The sequence below is a fragment of the Nipponia nippon genome, unplaced genomic scaffold, assembly GCF_047370975.1.
Source record: "Nipponia nippon isolate SJK-2023a ecotype South Korea unplaced genomic scaffold, ASM4737097v1 scaffold_3, whole genome shotgun sequence".
Classification (NCBI taxonomy): Eukaryota; Metazoa; Chordata; class Aves; order Pelecaniformes; family Threskiornithidae; genus Nipponia; species Nipponia nippon.
Genome location: NW_028262347.1, coordinates 9,470,858 through 9,494,002, shown reverse-complemented (window position 1 = coordinate 9,494,002; position 23,145 = coordinate 9,470,858).

The following is a 23,145-nucleotide window of genomic DNA, read 5'->3' as shown; positions in this document are numbered from 1 at the left end:
GTTGAAATATTCAGTATTAAGAAAGGGAGATGACTGAAAATACAAAGTAAGCTCAAAGGGTGGGCTTTTGTTATTGTTACTTAAAGGGGAAAAGTACAGGACTAAATTGAAATATTAGGTAACAATGAGCAAACATGGACTTGGGCAGTGTTGCTTCACTCTCAGAGAAAGAGACATATGGAATAAGTTACTAATGAAGGTAACTGACGTACAGTCTCACAGAGATAAAGGGATACCTAAATCTGTTTCTGGAAGGGACAATTGAAGAATAGGGTGAAAAAAGCAAGTAGGGTGGATTAAGCTAAACTATGCCAGGACAGGCATATCAGCACATATGAAACTTTTTTCTCTCTGCATTTCTGCTGTTTATTTGCTTTCTTGCATTATCAGCCTATAATATCAGACCCATATTGCCACTTTAAGTCTTTCACTTCTACGAATTTCCCCTGTGCTAGTCAATCCCCAGTGCATCAGTGAATTCTGCCTAGAGTATTCAGACACCAAGGACCAGTATAATGATGTCTTCTTAGTATGCAAGCGTTGTGAAGCAAGTGATAGACAACTAAGGTGAGATTCTTCTCACCTAAGTACAGTATAAGCATCTGTTACTGAACAGATGCTCTCTTTACAGTAACTGGACAGAAAAAGGCATATTTTAGCAAGCCATCTGAACTATTTCTGTAGGATGAGATAAATTGAGCCATAAAAGTTTCTGTTTCTATTCACTGAATATAAAAAGAGCATAGGAAAAACCACACAGACATAGAAATCTAAACCTTAGAGGCCTACAGTTATTCACATGAATTGACACCACTCTCAATATTATGTCAAGAAGCAAAACCATTTCCATCTGAGTTATCTGAGGTCACTTCAGCAACCCTGATATGTACTGTGATTCAGAGACACCTGAGCAAGCGGACTTGCCTTGAAACCAGCCCAGGGAAATCAGTTTAAGGCTGCTCCAGGTTAGAAGCAGAGTTTGATGGCTTTGGTATATGTCTGTTATAATGTCTCCATTTGGTTTTGAGAAAAATAATTTCTCTGAGTAACACTCCATTGGGTTGTGTAGATGTAACTTGCAATAGAAATGAAATTCGTTCACGAGAAATAATACCTGATGTTCAAGTCCTCTGGCAGGAGTGTGCTTCAGTTACCTATAGAGACCACTTTCTCCCACATATTCTTTTCATGGTCGGCATCTTCTAACCTTCAGAACAAATTCAGGAGCAGATAGATTCAGGAGAGCTGTAAGTAGTCGTATTTCTCCATCTCATCTACTGCAGGATCTAGGATGGGACAGACATTGGAGATGGGATACCAAAATTGATATATGTTTCAAAACATTTTTGCACACTGGGGAGCGTTACTATTTTCTACCTTAAGGCATCAAAACTTTTATGGCTCAGTTCTGCTTAGACACTGTAGTTTGTGGTTTTGAAAATTCAGAAGACAGTTCAGAGCGCATGGCTCCCTCATGATTCTTTCCCTTGAAGCACTTAGACTTTATACAAAACACTTAAATATCGAAAAAAGAATGATTACAGCCAACTACTTAGGTCACACAGCTAGAATATGGGACATATGGACATAGCACTAGCAGAAGAGAATGAGAAATACTTGCTCTCAAGTAATCTACAACATGTTCATCTGTATCTGTAGATATAACCAACTTCAAAAAGAGAATTGTCTCTTTGCTGTTTACCAGATCATTTTTCTGTCTGAACTAGTTAGCTTATCCCCAGGGCTGTACAAATTAGAGATTATGAATCCTTGAATATATGTAGTTTGCAACGTTTAAGAGTCCTCTCCTGGGAAGTGTTTGAAGTCCCTAGTGTAAATCAGATAGATTAGTAAACTGAGCTTTTGTCTTCCAGATTCCAAGTGGTGGTCCTACACACTGGACTGCTGAATTACAGAAAAGGGAATAAATTAATCCATCCTGAACATGTGTCTTGTTCAAACCTTTTCTCTATTTTACATTCAGCTGAAAGTGCTTGGGGTTACAAACCTAGAGATACATATGGGTTTTTGTAACTGATAAATGCAGTTCCTGCAGATTAAATACCTATTTGAAAAATAATCCATAGTTTTTTAGAACAAAATCAATCTGGTAACACCTGTGATGGGATAAATGATGTTAACGGGAATGCTGTGGGTAATGTCATTAACTGAGCATCATGAAAAAATGTGCATGATACAAAACTTAGTTTACTTAAGGAACTTATCACTTCCCTTTTTCTACTGCTATTTTTTTCCCTTAGAAATTAATGTTTGAGCAAAAACATTTTCTATTAAAAATATGATGGAAATTTATCAGTCTATTTTATAATATAATGAAGTATATAACTTCATAAGTTATATCCACTATTGCAATTGTTAAATTCCTATTAACTCTATTGCATTACTATACCTGAAGAACTTCAAATGATTCTTTCAAATATCATAGAAATAATTGCAACAGAATGGATGTTTTTAAAATAGATATGTGGCAATTAAGAGATGTTCAAATATCTTTCACCTCAAAATCCTGCTGGATCATACATGCAGTTTCACTACCTTCTTTAGAGGCCTAGTTTAATTTAACATGTGCCACTGTGTTCTTTGATTGCTTGGAGAAACTAATGAAGGGCATAAAATAATGATGTTCTGTCATTTCTCTTACTCTTACCATTCTCTGTGTTACACAGTCTCTACAATGCTCTTACTAAGAACCTTGGCTGCATTCCACTCCGAGTTCTTATTTAATAACTTCATCTCTAGGACTACAAAGAATCATAATCAGTTTCTATCCAAGTGCTGAAATTAATTTTGTGGAAATCCAACTCTGTATGTTACAATGCTGGCTATTGAAGCAATCTTGAAAGCAGACACCATGTGGGGGGAAGGAAGAAGGGGAGCAGGGACAGAAGAAAAAAGAAAGAAAACTTTGGCCTCAGCTCACAGAAATCAAGCTGTGTTCTGTGGCATTCTGAAAAAAAGAGGGTGGTCTCCTCCCCACCAGAAGTCACGCAACAGGAGCAGATAACCTCTCCAAGCTGCTGCCTGTGCAGTTCTTTGTTTCCTTACGTCAGAGGAGTGAAAAGATGCCTCTCTTGAGAGGATACACAAGTGAAAGGGTTTCTACTCGCAACATTTCTGAAGGCTACCAAAGACTTAGAATTCTACTGGGATGTCTCAGTGATTTTACTGTCAAACTTCAGTACCTTGTTCAGTCAATGGAGAGTTCTGAAAAGTCTTAAATTAGGTATGTATAGTAGGTTTTTAAACTCTTTCACTCCTTTAAGGTGGTATCTCAAGGCTCTGGATAGGATATGTCTGAACTTGTGTGTGACTTTTTAGGCACCTGCCTCTGTCTTAGCAACCACAGTGGATGATCTGAATATCCTGAATATATAGTAGTGGTGGTTTAGAAGACATAAGTGGAGATTTGACCTGCTCTCAGTATTTTCCTTACATCATTATATTAGAAAACCCTCTGAAAGTGCCTCTGTTCAAGACTTTTTATCATTTCAAAGGCATTTTGGGTAACACAGCCATCTGGGTAACACAGCAATTCTGGTTAATCCATGACTTCTACATCTGCAAGAAGAAGCAAGGAATATTAAAGAGCACAAGATGTTAGTCAATATTCACCACTGGGCATGTAAGTGATGCCTTGGTCAACTGAGGGTTAACATTAACTGAGATACTCAGAAGTAAACTAGAAAAAAAACTTCATTTCACATTATTGCTGGATGAAAACACCAATGCTGTACAGATGGTGCTGAAAACAGAAAGGGAGGGACAGTCATGGGAGCTTTTTGATTAATTTGAGGTCCTATTTTTACCTACATGATTGGTGCAGTATACACGGTCGTATGCATGTGTCTCTCTGCACACTGCTCTGCTTATTTATCCAACTGGTGTTGACACTACAAGTCTGTGTTTGGCAAATACTCATGGTCGAATGTCAATCTTTTTATGAGCACATGCACACAAGCATAAACAAATGGATTTGGCTTATTAGCTTATTGATTTGGAATATAGTGGGTTCAGGACAGAGACAAGGGCCTTGCCTTAGTTAAAAGGACAGCATTCTCCAACTCTGTTCCTTTTCATAATTAAAATAAGCAATGGATACAAGGCAAAAAAAGTGTTGTCATTCATAGCAAAGGTTTCAGTCAGCCAGAAAACATTTAGTGTCAGAGATGTTGCAGTTTACCTCAGAAATAATATTATCAAACTTTAATGCAGAAGTGACCATATCTTTTTTAAATATTTCTTTCCCATATGAAACTCTGCCAGGTACTAACACTGTCTGCCGGCATCCAACTGACACAGTCCAGTAGTAATAAATGGGGCACTGTATGTCTAAGCTCCCTAGCTGAGATATGACATTAACTCTTGACCCTCAAATGAAAAGAAAACTCAGTATCTCCTGTTACTATTATAAATGTTGACTTTAGTAGTCATTATTAAAGCACACATTTTGGTCTCATTCCACACTGCATCATGCTATGTATGGATCTATAACAGTTTTCATTTGCACTGTTTCTTTTCACTTTGTCTGCATCTGATAAACCAGAAACCTTGGGGACTAAACCAAAACACAAGCATTACTGAAGAAACAAGCCTGGGAGATTTTCTGCTTCATCTCATGACACCATGCTTGTGTAATGTTACAGAGTAATACAGCCTTTATTGTACAGAATATGAAAAAGTGAATACAATTGAATTACCTTTTTATATTCCATACACACAGTATGCACAAACCCCACATTCAAGTAATGCATTGATTGATATGTTTTAGGGCCTCTTCTGGGCCACTTCATAATCAAGATGAGCTGTTGTAGTTCTCAGTGATGAACTTTTAGCTCAAACCACAGAAAATTAGGCTTTTCTGGTCCAGAGGCCCTTATCTCACTCTCTAACACATGAGCCAAAAATATGGTTATTAGATATAGCAGTCAGAGGCGAAAGATTGCATACTTCATTCAAAAGTATCCACTTTGAAATTTGAAAAAGAAATTAATTTGCTGAAATTAGATCAGACCCTGCTACCTCATTGCAGAGCATTAATAGTTTAATCCATGAATTGCACAGTGACAGGAATTACTTGTGGAAAGTCTGTTAGTCTTCCTAGTCTGACCAATAAGCACCAAAGTCGTCTGTTTTCTTATGAGTGGAACAGATATGAAAATTTGGAATTGGAAGGGTGTGTTTCAGCAGCCAACTTGAAAATGTTAATTTTTCAGTTTAGCATTACATATTTATGAAAGATTTTATCATGGATGGCAGGGACTGTCTGGCTGCTGAATTATGATTGCTGTCCTTGGTGGCACTGCAGAGAGAGAGGCTAGTGTAGCTACTGGATTGGTCATATATTTAAACTAAGCCCAAGTTTTTATTGACTCTTAACTGTTGCCATCTAATCTCTGATGAGAACTGAATACAATGTGGTTTCTACTGAACAAATCTTTTAATGACCATTGTTGTACTTCTTAGCTGAGACCAGACTTTCAATACTTCGAACACCTTCTCCCTGTTGAGGTGATACTCCAGAAGAGCCTATGAAACACGGAGATCAATTTTTATTCTGTCACCTAATGGATGTCTTTAAAACTCCCAGGCTGAACTGTGTGAAATGTTTTGCCAGAGGTATGCACTCATTTTGCCGTGATACACTCATCCTGGTACCACGAAAAGCATGCCAATCTTTGTGTACTAATCAGGATGGAAACCCAAGCAGTCATGGGAAATATCACCACTCCATGTGCAGAGCAGTTATACTGGTTCATCTACAGAACAATTGCATTAATCTATATTATATGCAGCTGTTTTGCATGCAGTTAAGGAGCAGAAAGATAGAAGAGAAGAGAACACCTTATGCACAGGCAGCACCTAGTGTCCAATGCCTCACTTCCACAAGCTTGAGGCTGGAACTTGCTCTGCCATCCGAAACTGTGGTATGGAGGGATTGATCTAGTTCCCCTCATCCTAGGGAACAAGATGTTCCTGCCAGAGTTACAGCTCCATCATATAAATCAGCTTAACTAAGTATTGATAGATGGTGAGAGTCAGCTCCAGACTAAGATACCTACATTTAGGTGTTTACATGCGAGCTAGGTTCCTGAAGAATAGCTGCTGAAATATTAGCACCTAGTGTCATTTTAGGCACTATGTAATAAACCACATGGTCTTCAGCTGTTGCTCTGGAAGGGCACAGCTCCTTCACAAACCAGTGTCATATCTTCCACCCCATGTGGATGTACTGGACCCCCAAAGCTGTCTCAAATGTCACTACAGGCCTATCTTTACGAAGCCAAGTCCCACCCGGAGCACATGTGAGTGTAACACGCTGAACTGAACCCTCAGCATCTCTTCCCATGTGAACTGAACTGAATAAAACCTTAGGGTCCACTGACAGAGCTGAAGGTGATGGAGAAATCCCCAGAACATCTAAACACCAATGTGGGGGCAACAGAATCAATGCTGCCTGGGGACCAGCACTCCAATCACCTGGGAAAATTTATGCAGTTTGCAGTTTTCTGTTCAAACAAACAAACAAACTTGATCCATCGTTTTATCCAAAGTGAACTCAGTTTTTACCTGGTTTATGATCTTAGTAATTTAAGTAGGCATTTAGAAGGTGATTCATTAACACTACATAAAATTAAGGCAAAAAAGGAACATTCACTGCCCATGTATTTGTGAACTGTGCTACTGCGTTTGAATGATGTTGCCTTGTGAATTACACCCAGCTTAAGACAGCATAAAAAAAAAAGACTGGTCTGAAACAACTTGACAGATTAACATGCAACATGCCTAAAGGTGACCTTTTCTATAATACACATTAGCTTATTTTCTCTTCTTCTGTGTAAAAGGAAATAGACAGTTTCTCCTTGTCCATTATGCTCCTTTGCAATATAGACGGATACATGTGAACCACACCAGGCAACAATCCAAACTGAAATCAAAGCTGACAATGAGGAAATGGTCCTGGAGAGGTAAATCCTCAGAACTGTATTTGGTTCTCATACATCCTTGCATACAGAATTTTTCTGCAATTAGCAGAGATATTCTAGGCATTTCATATCTTTTTTTTTTCTGTGCATGCTTGAAGAAATGACAATACATAAATGGAAATTTATCAATGTCACTGAGCCAGATTGCTGCCCTTCTAACCAGGAATTAGACCCACTAATGTCAAAGGGCTGATGGATGTCTTCAACAGCAGTGAAGAGTTCACAGCCTTGCCCACAGAAATAGGCTCTTAAATCAGAGCATATTCTTATCTTTGAAGCTTGAGTAGCCATTGACTCTTGGGCTGTTCCCGCCCAACAGCCAAGAGTTATCTGGGTCTGCAGTTAGCCCTTACAATTAGAATTCTCAGGAGCATTTCCCCTGCTGTCATCAAATCTGTCATAGATTACTCTTCTGTCCTTTATATGGCCACGGAGCTCATAATTGCTCTCATGCTGACTGCAGAGGCGTGGGTGAAAATTGCTCCAATGTGAGACAAAGCAGCTCAGCAGAATACCGCTCTGCTGAATTATTGAACACTAAAGTATTGAACACTAAAGTAAGGCTAAAGTATTCCCTGACAGGGATTTACTTGCCAGTGCATCAAGACCACAGCCTGCCTGCCAGTCAGTTCACCTGACCTCCCCCGCCCCCCACTCCTGTTACTAACTCTTGCCTGTGTTTGAATCATGGACTCTTCAGGGAAGGGAATAATGTTCTTCCCCTCTTTATAGAGCTGACAAGTACAGGGCTCTAAACACCACACAAATTCAAATGATGAATACGGATGATAATTTGTGAATATGTTCTTTCTCCAGCACAACCTTTGAGAGTAAAATTGCAGTAACTTGAACCTGTCACACATCACAGAGAAAAGGGCATTCATTTTTAGGTCATTATATCTCTGCATGAACTCTACCAATTTAAAATGTCAACTTTCAGAGTTATGTCCTCTACAGAAATCTTTCAATGTGTAATTTCACTTTTGCAAGTTACAGTTTGGGGATTTGTGAACCAGGGTCACTTCATTCTGCTGAATACAGCTAAAAATCGTAACAAAGTATTGGAATGTTACTGCAGTTTTGCTCAATTATTTTGTATTTCTTGCAGCAAAGCTTAGTCAATCATGTAAAAACACATTGTTTTGTTTTGCTTTGGAAGAACACACTTCTCACTGAATGATGTGTGCATAAAATATGTTGGAAACCAGCATGTTATTCCGCAATGGGACTCTGTTCTTGATGGGAGCTTCTAGGGGCTGCACTAATACTGGTAATAAATAACAGGAACAAAACCAGTAGACAAGCTTAGCTACACCACTGGTTTTAGGGTCACAAAAATATCTTAAGGGAGATAAAGTCGCTTTATGTATGTTCAATTCTTTACTGTCTCTTGTAAATATGTGTTAATAACAATAACTCTTTCAATTAGGAATTGAACTGAGTCCACCAATTCCTGTCACAATACAATCTCCTCACAATGATGGAGAAGACCAAATGACCATCAGATATTGGCTGATTTATAACTGTTAATGCAGAGATGAAGAGTCAGCATGCCCTTCATTCCAACTTGAAGAGTCTCATATAAAAATGGAGATAAAAGAAGTAACCTTATGTGTTCATTTTTTTTGTTCTGAAGGAATTTATTTTTCTAATAGCCAAAAAAATAACCAGTTTCAATTCATTTTATGTAAAATGCATCCACAATAGCCAAATAGATTTGATATAATAGACTCCAGAATGATTAATAAACATTCAATATTTGTGTGGATTTTGTAGCATATCACACTGTTAGGGTGAGGATTTGTTCTAATGAAATCTAGTTCCCCTGCCATTGTTGATTTTCTTTATACCAAACCCACTTGAATTCTGATTTTGCAAATCCTGTTCACATCAGTAATGCCTAGATCTGAATGGTTTCCATATGAGGAAAGAGAAAATACATTAGGATTCTTAAGCTTGGGAAAGAGATGATTGATAGGGGGAAATGACAGAGGGCTTTAAGCCATAAACTATATGCAGAACGTGTGTAGAGAGTGAATATTCACTCCATCTCATAGCACAAGAACTAGCAGACATATAATGAAAGCATTAAGTAGCAAGTCATACACCAAAGCGGAGTATTTTTTTTCCACACAACATATAATTACATTATAGAGCTCATGGCCACGGGATTTCATGGAGATCAAAAATATACATGTATATAAAAAGGAACAAATTAATGGAGGGTAAATCAACTGGTGTTACTAAAGATGACTTCCCAGAAAGAGATTCTGGATCAGGAAGTTATGAATTCACTGATTACTGGAAAATTTGCCAGACCAAGACATTTTTGTACACACCTTCATTTATCTGCTCTTTGCCTACATGTCTGCAACTGCCCAGTCTCAGAGACAGGATGGTAGGTATGGAGGACCTTGGTCTGATAGTCTTCTCTCCTCTACTCTTAATGTCCCATAGGATGCAAGTCACCTCGTCCATCAAACTTAGATATCTACAGTGTAAAAGCCTATGTGCAAGTCCTCTTCTTAGCCAGATAGGAGCAACAGACACTTCTGGAGTATAGAAATTTGGACTGTTTCAGGTATCTATGTTAGGGAGGAGTGAATTGAACTGTAAACATACATATTTCCACCCACCAATACTAGAGAAAATATAGACATCTATCTCTAAGGAGGACATCTATTCCATAGGTTAGGTCAGATATATCTGAGTCCTATTACTATAGCCTTATGCAGATGAGGATGACAAGATTTTTCCTTCTAGCCCTCATATTTGTGCCTTATTTCAGATTCGTTCCAGCGGAATAAGGTACTACAGAAAATGAAAGAAAAAAGATCTGTCTCAACATATTTTTCTTCATCAAAAGCATCATATAAACTCTTCTGAAGGGATAGGCAAGGAAGGAGAGGTGGTGGGGTAGCCCTGTGTGTTGGGGAATGTTTTGACTGTCTAGAACTTACCGATGGTGATGATAGGGTTGAGTGCTTATGGGTAAGAATCAGGAGGAAGGCCAACAAGGCAGATATCATAGTGAAAGTCTGTTATAGACCACCCAAACAGGATGAAGAGGGAGATGAAATATTATAGAAGCAGCTAAGAGAAGTCTCACAATCGCTAGTCCTTGTTCTTGTGGGGGACTTCAACTTACCAGATGTGTGCTGGAAATACAATACAGTGAAGAGGAAACAGTCTAGGAAGTTCCTGGAGTGTCTGGAAGATAACTTCCTGACACAGCAGGTGAGTGAGCCAAATAGCGAAGGCACCTCACTGGACCTGCTGTTTGCGAACAGAGAAGGACTGGTGGGCGATGTAACAGTTGGAGGCTGTCTTGGGCACAGCGATCAGGAAATAATAGTTTTCGATTCTTGGAGAAGTAAGGAGGGGGGTCAGAAGAACTGCTACCTTGGACTTCCAGAGGGCAGACTTGGCCTATTCAGGAGCCTGGTTAACAGAGTCCCTTGAGAGGCAGTCCTGAAGGGCAAAGGAGTCCAGGAAGGATGGACATTCTTCAAGAAGGAAACCTTTAAAGCACAGAAGCAGGCCGTCCCCATGTGCCAAAAGACCAGCCGGTGGGGGAGAAGTCCAGCCTGGCTGAACAGAGAGCTTTGGCTGGAACTCAGGAGAAAAAGGAGAGTTTATGACCTTTGTAAGAAGGGGCAGGCCAATCAGGAGGACTACAAGGATGTTGTGAGGTTATGCAGGGAGAAAATTAGAAGGGCCAAAGCCCAACTGGATCTTAATCTGGCTACTGCTGTAAAAGACAATAAAAAAGGTTTCCACAAATACATTAGCAGCAAAAGGACGGCCAAGGAGAATCTCCATCCTTTCTTAGATGAGAGGGGAAACAGTGACAAAGGATGAGGAAGAGGCTGAGGTACTTAGTGCCTTCTTTGCCTCAGTCTTTAATAGTCAGACCAGCTGTTCTCCAGGTACCCTGCCCCCTGAGCTGGAAGACAGGGACAGGGAGCAGAATGAAGCCCTCATAATCCAAGGGGTAATGGTTAGCCACCTACTACACCACGCAGACACACACAAGTCCATAGGGCCAGATGGGATCCACCCAAAGGTGCTGAGATAACTGGCAGAAGTGTTCACCAAGCCACTTTCCATCATCTATCAGCAGTCCTGGCTAAACAGGGAGGTCCCAGTTAACTGGCACTTAGTAAATGTGACACCAGTCTACAAGAAGGGCCAGAAGGAGGATCCGGGGAACTACAGGCCTGTCAGCCTGACCTCCATGCTGGGGAAGGTTATGGAGAAGATCATTGGGAGTGTCATCACGCAGCACGTACAGGACAACCAGGTGATCAGGCCCAGTCAGCATGGGTCCATGAAAGGCAGGTCCTGCTTGACTAACCTGATCTCCTTCTATGACAAGGTGACCCGCTTAGTAGATGAGGGAAAGGCTGTGGATGTTGTCTACCTGGACTTTCATAAAGCCTTTGACACTGTTTCCCACAGCATTCTCCTGGAGAAACTGGCTGCTCATGGCTTGGATGGGCGTACTCTTTGCTGGGTAAAAAAATGGCTGGGTGGCCAGGCCCAAAGAGTTGTGGTGAATGGAGTTAAATGCAGTTGGCGGCCGGTCACAAGTGGTGTTCCCCAGGGCTCAGTACTGGGGCCAGCCCTCTTCAAGATCTTTATCAATGATCTGGATGAGGGGATGGAGTGCACCCTCAGTAAGTTTGCAGACGACACCAAGTTGGGTGGAAGTGTTGATCTGCTGGAAGGTAGGAAGGCTCTACAGAGGGATCTGGACAGGCTGGATCGATGGGCCGGGGCCAACTGCATGAGATTCAACAAGGGCCAGTGCTGGGTCCTGCACTTGGGTCACAACAACCCCATGCAACGCTACAGGCTAGGGGAGGAGTGGCTGGAGAGCTGCCTGGCGGAAAAGGACCTGGGGGTGTTGGTTGACAGCCACCTGAACATGAGCCAGCAGTGTGCCCAGGTGGCCAAGAGGGCCAATGGCATCCTGGCCTGTATCAAGAATAGTGTGACCAGCAGGACCAGGGAGGTGATAGTGCCCCTGTATTTGGCACTGGTGAGGCCGCACCTCGAGTACTGTGTTCAGTTTTGGGCCCCTCACTACAAGAAGGACATCAAGGTGCTGGAGCGTGTCCAGAGGAGGGCAACAAAGCTGGTGAAGGGTCTAGGGAACAAGTCTTATGAGGAGTGGCTGAGGGAGCTGGGGTTGTTTAGCCTGGAGAAGAGGAAGCTCAAGGCGAGACCTTATTGCTCTCTATGACTACCTGAAAGGAGGCTGTAGTGAGTTGGGCGTCGGTCTCTTCTCCCAAGTAACAAGCGATAGGACAAGAGGAAATGGCCTCAAGTTGACCCAGGGGAAGTTTACGTTTGATATTATGAAAAATTTCTTCACTGAAAGGCTAGTCAGGCATTGGACCAGGCTGCCCAGCGAAGTGGTTGATCCCCCTTCTCTGGAGGTATTTAAAAGATGTGTGGATATGGTGCTTAAGGACATGGTTTAGTGGTAGACTTGGCAGTGCTAGGTTAACGTTAGGGCTTGATGATCTTAAAGGTCTTTTCCAAACTAAATGATTCTATGATTATATGATTCTATATAGAAGAGTTCATAATCTGGCCCAATTTTTATAAAACATCTACACATGAACTTCAGTCCCATTGAAATGGTTAGATTTAAGAATGTGCTTAAGATCTTTGCTGAACTGGGACCGGCATGAAATATGGTAGAATGAAAGCCACCAAAATGTCTCAGACATTGAAATATAGTTTAGTTCCATTAATAGCAAGTCTCTGTTTCAAGTAGAGTTGATCTGACAAAGAGAAGTAAAATTACTCCAGTATATAAAAAGGGTTTCCACTGTGCTGTTAAATTCTGATATAAATTATTAAATCCCACAGAGATTTTTTAGATCAAAGGAATTTTGTACTTTCATTATGTAGCCACTTCTACAGAGAAAATAAATTGCCAAATATCCTGCAAGGCAGATCTGAAAATATGATCTTTTAGAGCAATTCTGACTTTCTTGCTTTCCCATTTATTTTTTGTACTGTATCCAAAAACTCTTCTGATACGCTACGTTCAGCTACAGAGCTAACGTAGAACACAGAAACCTTAGTTGTGCTTCAGATGTTACCTGTGCAATGGAAGGTCATTGTTTTGGAGTTAACTGGGGGTGTACCATGAGACATTAACAGTCTTTGCCATGCACTTTTCAAACTACATTGTTACTTTTTCTAATTACAAATTTTACCATTTCCACATGTTCCTCTAAAAAGACATGCTGCTGTTTTAAAGACATAATTGTGAATATACATTTCAATCTTGCAATTTTCATGAAAAAAATTGATCTGCATTTTTAACTTCTCAGTCATCCAGGCACCAAATTTTTTCCAGAGGAAAAAATATCACTCATTTTCGATATTTTATTTGTCTGAATTATCAACATTACAACTGCAGTTAGGGTGAAACATTTTTACATCTTCTGCTTAGTAATTAATTCAGGAGGTAGATCTCACAAAGTCTTATCACAGTAAGTCTGTGTTATCCCAGATTTAGCCCTACAAGAAGTAATTGGGCATGGAGAGTCCAATTAAGCCCGTCACAGCCATGCCTTGGGTTCTATTAGGCCATGCAAAGCTAAATGCTGTGTCATTTACACAGCTGTAAATGGATGTAATATAAATTGTCAAATAGCTGTAACACTGGATTTTGTCTATTAGCCACAATCAGTGTTCACTCTGGGGATGGTGCCTGGTAACATTTTCAGTATGTGGCTAGGTTGTGTCAGCCTATACTCGGACAAGTTCCCTCTATTCCAAAAATGGGTGTTATTCTGAACAAACAAATACAGAACAGGACACTACCTTTCCTATTGAAGTTGGGTTTTGCCTTTCAAAAATATTACAATTTTACAGATCAGAGAGAGGGAGTATAAACCAATAAAAAAAAAGGTTTTCTGGCACTGTGAATAGAGACACTCAATTGACAACAAGGAATTTTGACTTCTAGTCTAATTTTCTCCAATTAACATTTACTGGAAAACACCAAATAGGTCTTTAAATGGGGAAACAAAGCCTGTGACTCCCTTTTTCTTAAGAAGCCCTAACCATTAAATTACATAGTCACAGCTTATTTCTTTTCTTCTAACTCACTCTTGGGGACAGTAAATCTTGTATCCATTTCCCCATTGGAGAGGTAGGAGGTGCCTGTGCTCTCCCCCATTAACCCTCCTGACATAAATTCTGGTTGTCATCCACTCTTCTGGGAACAAGGAAATATGGGTCTGATCCCCTCTGTCTGAGGAAGGAAGGGAAACCTGTTTTCTCACTTCCTGTGCAAGTGGTCTAAGTGCTACATTATTATATTAAAAGCCACCTCTTCAATTACTTACTCATCCTATGTCCACACATTAGGGTTTGTCTCAGATGGATTTTATAAGGGTCATCATCTTTCTGTGCATTAAATGCACTTTAATGGGCCATTTGCAGTCAGTCAAAGGCTCAGATGGGGAAGCAGCTTTTTGGCTCAATCTTGATTAGGTTTAGGTAGAAAGTAAACACCAAAGCATCGGTTCAGTTGCCTAGTTGATTGAAGCTGTCCTGACTTGAGCTGCCCGAAAGTTGCTGGACATACACATATACCTACCAAAAAAATCTTTGCCCTTTCAGACTAGAAGAAAAAAACATACAGGATATCCAGTCTTGCAAAAAGATTCCAGACACATATGTTAAAAAAACTGAAATAATCTCTGAATTTCTCAGGTTAGTGCTGTTTACAACTGAACCAGAAGCAGAAACAGACTCCAGAAGTCAAGCAGAGATTCACCATTGAAATGTGGGATTCGGAGGCATCTGTGTGAAGTTTATTTGTATTGCAGTTTTCAACTTTTGTACTTCAGTTTCATTTAAGTCCTAACTCAAGTATCTAAGAATGAATATAAGGTAAATCTCTTTTGGGATCTGAGCTTTACTTACCAAGCCAACCACTACATTTGCCTTGTATTGCTCAGCTGCGGTACTTGAAGAACACAGTAAGGAAGGAATTGCCTATCAGGAGCTAAAGTACCAGGTTACATATGTCTGTGCAGGGCTGACAGTTCACGGGAGAGGAACGGAGCCAAGATTCTGCAAAAATTTTCTTCTTGCTCTAGTTACCCCGAGCTTAGATTCACAGATCCAGAAGGTCATGAAGGGCCAAGGGACAACTTTAAACATAAACTCCTTTATATTCCTCTACACTCCATAAACTCTAAACTTCCCTGATGACATCTGGCACATCTTACTCTTTCCTACTACAGAGAGGGTCTGTTCTCTCAATACTATATAAAATTACTAGTCTTGTTAAGCATGTGAATCTGTAATGTCTGAGAATCATTCTTGCTTATCTGTATGTCTTCACCTAAATAATACTTCCAAAAGTCAAGTCATACATTTATTCAAGGCACGGAACTTGCAAAGCATAAAATTTCTAAACTGGGAATGTTGGCATTTCTGAGATCAGCAGCAAAGATTGGTTTGCAAACCTAACTGGAGTTTTGATTTGCTTCAGTGCCATACAACAGTTTGGCTTTTAAAGCATCAAATTGCTTTTTTGGTACATTTAATTAAACTTCTAAGACTGCTTAGCAAGCTTAAATTCCACTTGTTGCAATCAGCAGCATGGTGATTATTTATAATTTCATGAAGATTGCTTCCATCTGGACTTCAGAGCAATTAGGGATTTTATTCATAATCCATTAATTTTAAAGACATGTACATAAAACACGATTCTGTGCTCTAACTTTATGTGTTACAATTTAATGGCACTTAAGAATACCTGACAATTAACCATGTTTAAACAAACTAATGATTTATATAAGCGGAATCAAATTTAGCAGCCAGTGTTAGAATTTAGCCTCATGACTCTGGGGTTTGTGTTTGGTTTTGCAACATATAAACAGAACGATGCCTTTTTCAAGACTAAACTTTACTTCTGTCCCCTTTGTGCTATGGATTTAAGACAGTTTCTAAGTATTAGAAAGGGAGAATGCAGGGAAAGGGCAAGAAAGAAGAAGGGTAGTTTAGCTCACCCCTTCCTGTTCAGGAGTTCTTGCAGCCTCTTAAGACTCCCAATATTGGACACAATCAGCAGAAAGACTTGAGGAATATGGATCTAGTCTAGTCTGGTATTTCTTGTGTTCTTTGATGAGTAATACCAACTGTGACGCAGAGAAAATCCATACTTTCAGTAAGAACATCCTGTATTGCAATAAAATGTTTGTGAAGTTATAGGTGAAGGGCAATGCAGGAGAAAGAAGTGAGAAATATTTGTCAAGATTAAATAAGCAATTTTTATAATATAGTCATGGATTCAAAAAAAATCAACTTGACGTTCACATTATAACTGAAACGTTATTTGCAATTTCATCTTGCCTTTAACGCACTTTCTCTGTAGTCATCTTCAGGAAAATAAATCAGATAAGAGTGCGAAATTTGAGCACTTCAGCTAGACATTCAAGTGAGTTGCAAGAGATCTAAACGTCAACTGTTATTAGACAGTGCAAGTTCTTGACTAGATGCCCCTGTATCTGTTTGTAAAGAACAATGTATAAATAGGTGTAAAATATATCAAAGTTCTTGAAGAAAGCAATGGCAAACGTTGCAATTGATCAACTTTCATTTTGTCAGATTTTGCTTGCAGTGTCCTCTGGTATGTTGGTGAATCAGTGGCACCTTCACATCTCTCACCTTGCAGACCTTCTACTTGCTTGGTTTGGGGCACTTCAGGCCAGTTTAGCAATGGACTTAAACATCTGTAAAGTTTCTTTAAAGCTAACTGCAATCAAAGAGGGAGGTCAGACACTTACCTGCTTTGCTGAATCAGGGTCAAGACACAAATCAAGATGCATGTTAAGGCAAATGTCACAAGCGAGCATCTAGAGAGAATCACAGCTGGTGACACTGAAAAAGCCCAGAGGCTTCAGAGAATCCCAGTTCAGAATGGGGAACAGAGTCATTACAGACTGTCCAGCATCAAATCTGTGAGCTGGAGAGAAGCTGTCTAACATTTACCACCACTCCTTTCAACCTTACTTAAAATATTTTCTACCATGGTGTTACATTGCCTCTATGTTTGCTCGAACCAGCCTAGAAAGCTGAAAACTCATCTTAGTGAGTAAGTTGGAAGGTTGGGCTTAATAAAACTTAATTCTCCTGTAATTAGTGCCTATCCCTAAGGCACATCTGTAAATTCTTAATTTTAATAACTTCAAAAATGTCAGGATCCTACGCTGTCATACTGAACACAGACATCCAGAAATTTCTGTGTATGTGTTACGTATTAACATGATTTGCGCTGTGATCTATTCATCTTGAATTTCTTCAATATGGGTGAAACGTCATTTGTTTCCATAGTGTAGACTAACAGCACAAATGAGGTTCTTATGATCTATCTGTCTTAGACAACACAATACCACGCATGTCAAAATATTTAAACATAATCAGACATGGGCCCTTACCCAAAACCAAATAATTGCTAAAGTTTTGGAAAGTATTAATGCTTTATCTCTCTGAAGCTCCAAAATCAGTCCAAATCTTTATCTGAACTCGGCCCATCGTTTATCTCTGAGTGTAATGTAACATAGACAAGAATAGTGAGATTATTTGCTGGTATAAATCAAAATAGTGATACAGACTGAACAAAGTCTCAAAGTATACCTCACAAAAACTCAGCAAAATTGTTATGTGTCCAAACACAAGTTTTACACCAAGTAGCTGATGGTTTGCATGAAAAAAAAGTTGTTTGGCCACAGTTTCTCACTAAAAAGTTATGTTGTAGTGACTCCTATAGATTAAAAATATAAAATAAAGATGCATAAGGATTTTTAAATATAAAATACATTTTATTTGGCACTTCAGTATTACAAATTGATGGTAAATTTGGAGAAAATAAAAGACTGATATAAATTAACTCAGGAGCTAAAAGAATTGATTACAGAGATGGGCTGAAATACTTAAATATGCACAGCTTGTACAGATCATTGCAAAGTAAATTAAGCTTACTTTCCAACAGTTGGAAATCATTAAGAAGGCACAAAACAAATTATTTTAAGTTGTATTAGAAGGTAATCCTTAAGTATGCCTGTATTAACTTGCAGAGACTTTAGATGAACAACAATAACTACACTGTGAGTTTGTAGTATATGACCTAAGAAATTCTGCCTGAGTCTTTAAAAATGACTTTGATTCAACAGTTAATGACGTACTGCTAAGAACAACTCCTCATTGGTAGAAACCAGAATAGATGGTATACCCCAAGACAGTATCTCTTGTTTGTTTTCTTCAGTCCTTCGGGTCAAACAGAGCAAACTCTGCCTGGCTCCTTCTCCAGTAGTCTCTTGAATGTTGCAGGTTAAACGTGTTTCTGCTTGTGTCAGTAAATCCATGGTTGAACGTTAGCTATAGCACGTGGTTATACAACCGAGGTGACACAACATAAAATGGCAGTCACTGTTTGGCACTGTGTAGTCAATGGGTCAAGGCACAATTTCTTTTCCATGTAATTTCTTGGCTGCCACAATTGTATATTTTCTCTGGCTGCTACAGAACCTGGACATTCTGATTTAATGACTTTTCCTAAGAGCAAAACCCACTGCTATATTCAGAAAAATGGCTATATATTTAAAGTTTCCTTACATCAATATTATGACTGTACCCACATTGTTTTATAGCCCCATGCTGACAAGCCATTAACTTTGTTTACATTAGAGCATGGCTTAGGTCGGAATTTGGAGTTGGATTTCAAATACCCCAATATCCACAGATGTTAGGAGAGGGGTCCTTGGCTTAGCTTATTGAGGAACAGTACAAAATTTGGATCTGGATCTAAGTGTAATTTTGAATTTATGCCAATCTTGAGGTGTTTTGTATCAGCAGCTTAAAATGAGGTTCATCCAGAACAAGGATGCCCTATTTAAAGGATGCTATGTTTTTAAGTCAAAATGACATTGCAGAGTGGGCAAATACCTGCTGAACAGTGGGAATTCTTAGGGTCTCATATCTCATTTTTCAGCCTGTTCTATGTATTTTGAAGAAAAACAATTTCTTTGACTTCAGTGAACTTTCTCTTGATACCCCATATTGTGACAAGGGTTAAGGGCCCTGTGGGAGATTTGGCTTCAGTTTCTGGTCCTGTCACAGATGTTCCTCTGAGACACTGTCAAGATATATCATGATGCCTAGTCTCATGGTGGAAGAAGAATAATTCTATTATAGCTCCCTACAGTTTGGTGAAGATAGACATTTGCATGGTAAAGTGATCCTTGCCCGCAGAAAAGTGCTGCAGAACAGGACTCTACTGTGAGCATGTCTGCACTGTGAAATCAAGCAAGATAACAGGCAAATCTTTCTGTCCAGGGCTTACTAGCTCAAGCAAATATCACATGCATGCAGCTAGGCAGTTTTCAGACACAAGCCGGCTTGCAATCTGCGTGTTCTGCCCAGGCTTAAGGCAGGCAGAGCTAGCTTGGTTTGTCTGCAACTACCAGCATAGATATGGCTTTAAATGAGCACCAAGGGTGACATAAGTACAGTACCATTTCTCTTTACAGTGTTTCAGTCAAGTACCATAATTAAAAAACAAACAAACAATCCACCCCCTAAAACCTCAAACCATATACAAGAGTAGGGTTTCACCAATTTTTTTTCTGTTATTGAAAAAGCGTCACTCAGTGATGATTGTCAAGCATGTGTTCACATCAGGATAGGCTCTAAACAAAGCACTGCATTTCTTTCATGGAGAAAATAAACAGTGATGTTTTGTATTTCTCACTTTGAAAAGCAGGTCCATCTGATGTCCAATGGCTACACTTCAAAGACATCCCTCATGAACCTTTTTTCATATGGCTACGTGTGTGGTATTATGGAGATGAATAAACCAGCTCCTAAGAAGTGGGACACAGTGCATTAAAATGAACTCTGTGAACAGAGGTTTATGGAAGATCAGAAGACTTTATAAAGTAAATAATTCACATTTCACAAATATATACAACGTACAGGCTATTTACCAAGAAACTTGAAACGGCTCTCTTGGAAACATTCCAGTTTGTCAAGTAATCTGGTTATCAGGTTTTTAAAAAGACCTAATATATATGGCACTGACAAAAATGGACTAAATATATTTTTTCCAGAAGAAGCAGGGTGGTAACAGGATATATACTTTATAAAGCAATTAACAAACACTCCTTTAACTGGCAAGTTGTTCCAAGTAACTTAGAGGTAAAAAAAAAAGTCAGCTAATTTGGAAATGTGCTTGCAATGCACACATGCATAAATCTTTTTTAAAATAGGCCTGCATGGTGGACAGCAATGTAGTATAGAGACCCTGAAACAAGCTCTATATCATCTAGCTCAAGTTGTGGCAGCAGCCAGTAACCTGTGCTGAGGGACAGGGGTGCCAGGGCTGGGTCCCTTCCTCTAACCATGCCAGAGCTCTCTCAGGCAAAATAGAGCCTGTCTGCACAATTTTTCCATTTCCTATTAAAAATTAGAGTAAAAAGTTGCATCATGACAACAATACTGAGTCTATATCTTACGTGTCTGTATATTAACAATTCCTCTGATTTTTCTTTACTGCTCTCCATGGTTATAATTTAACCTGGATTATTATTTTTTATTAAAATCAGATAGTAAGATCACCCCAAATGTGGCGCTTCTGCTAAGTTCAAATATATAGATTTGTTAAAATAATCTGTTATTTTCTGCACCTTAGCAGCAATAAGGAAAGGGGAAAAAGGCATAGAGGAAGGATAAAGTGGGAAAGGAAATCGGTGTTGGAGGAAATATGGGCAAATTTTTAAAATATCGGAATACTTTTTTACAAGGTTCTCTCAATGAAATAACACCACTCCAAGACAACCAAATATTTTGCTTGGAAATTGAAGAAAATTGAGGGAAAAGGCTTTAAAAATAACTTAAACATGGAAAATGTTTTTAAATGAAAGTAAAAATACACCTCCACCTCAAACAACAATTGCAAAAGATTGACCTAAAATTTCAAATTTTCCTTAGTTGTAACAACACAATTTTTGGACAATGCCTGTTTTGGGAAGACCTTAACTAGTTTTCCTCTTTTTCTCCCTTCTCTTGACTTGCAGGGTGTTTTTTTTTTCTAGTTTTGGCACCTTTTCATAGACATTGAATTTAGGCTAGCAGTCCATTTCATGAGCCTCTCACAAATTTAAAGCTTCTGGGAGATAACTTATTTCACTTTGTTACAATGGTCTAAAAGATAAACATGATTTAAGTTAGATGCACAGACACTTTGCATAATCAAAGGAGGAAGACAGGTGCTGTAAAACTGTTACCTGTTTTATTCTAAGAGAGCTACTCCTAAGCTGACTTGCTCATATATGGACCTTTACATCAAATTAATGTGAGATGAAAACCAGTCTTAAAGGTCTCTGTTCTTTAATCACTTATGATTATCAGTCTCTTGAGTATAACACCATGTGTGGTTAATTGGCTAATCTAATCAACCTTGTGCAATAGCACTGATTCACAGTAGCTGAGGATCTGACTCATTCTCCTTTACTTACATCAAATACCTCCATACCCCACGTCCTTTGAAAAACTGCAAGTATGATATAATTTTATTTCTCTGGAACAGCTGAAGTTTCTTTTCTGCTTGGAACGCTAACCCTTTGAATACTTTGCTGTTGGGTTTGGGATTATGGACAACACAGAGGGATCATTTATCACTTTAATAATTCATCCTAATGCTTGCCCAGGGGAAGCTGATAGTTCCAGTGCTAACTCACTGAATTTGCATTTGCATGTCCTATATTCATTAGTTAACCCTTGGCAGGAAACTGCTAAATGAGTGGAGAAACAGTATTTAGAACTGGGCCAACTTTATAAATCACTTAGGTGATATTTCTGTGTCTCCAACAGCTTCCAGGTGGACACCTCAAGAAAGTTTGTGTTCCTGTTTTCATGCTACCAAATCAACAAACGCATCACTTCAGTGTCATATGGTAAATTTTTAACTGTTGCAGCCTAAAAAAACAAGTGACTAAACATTTTTACTAAAGACACAGAGGCGCTGAGCTCAGAACCAAAATTAGGTCTCCGGCTTCTGCAAACTTCAGGTACATCAGTGTATTGTTAAACTTTTTTTTTCTTTTTCTTTGAGACTTTAGTTTTAACTGTGTAGTCATAAGAAAAACAGAATTCATGGTACAAAGAGTTAAGAAAGCAGCATGATCTTAAGAAAGAAAAGGTCATATTTTCATAATGCTGTAATATTCCAAATCATAATAAATTCCATCTGGACTTTTGGAAAAATATATCACCACTAAAATTCAAAATAGCCAGATAGAAAAAGTGGACTATGGGGTGTTAGTGAAAACACAGCTTAACAGTTGGGGACCAGGTTTGATCTCTGATATGATATGTGACATTTATGGACCCACACAGTAGCGCTTGTTCAGCACTACACAATAAAACACACCTGGATGCCTGACAATAGGATATGTCCTCAGGCATGCAAAGCGAGACACCCATTTCCCCTAAATGTTTGCATTTCTCCCTCACAGTGTATTTTTCAGAAAAGTACTCGGATAAGTCAGTACTCGGGACAACCGAGGGATCAGGCCCAGCCAGCATGGGTTTATGAAAGGGAGATCCTGTTTCACTAACCTGGTCTCCTTCTATGACAAGGTGACCCGCTTAGTGGATGAGGGGAAGGCTGTGGATGTTGTCTACCTGGACTTTCATAAAGCCTTTGACACTGTCTCCCACAGTATTCTCCTGGAGAAGCTGGCTGCACAAAGCTTGGATGGGTGCACTCTGCGTTGGGTTAAAAACTGGCTGGACAGCCAAGCCCAGAGAGTGGTGGTGAATGGAGTTAAATGCAGTTGGCGGCCAGTCACGAGTGGTGTTCCCCAGGGCTCAGTACTGGGGCCAGCCCTCTTCAATATCTTTATCAATGATCTGGATGAGGGGATGGAGTGCACCCTCAGTAAGTTTGCAGGTGACACCAAGTTGGGTGGGAGCGTTGATCTGCCTGAAGGTAGGAAGGCCCTACAGAGGGACCTGGACAGGCTGGATCGATGGGCCGGGGCCAACTGCATGAGATTCAACAAGGCTCAGTGCCAGGTCCTGCACTTGGGTCACAACA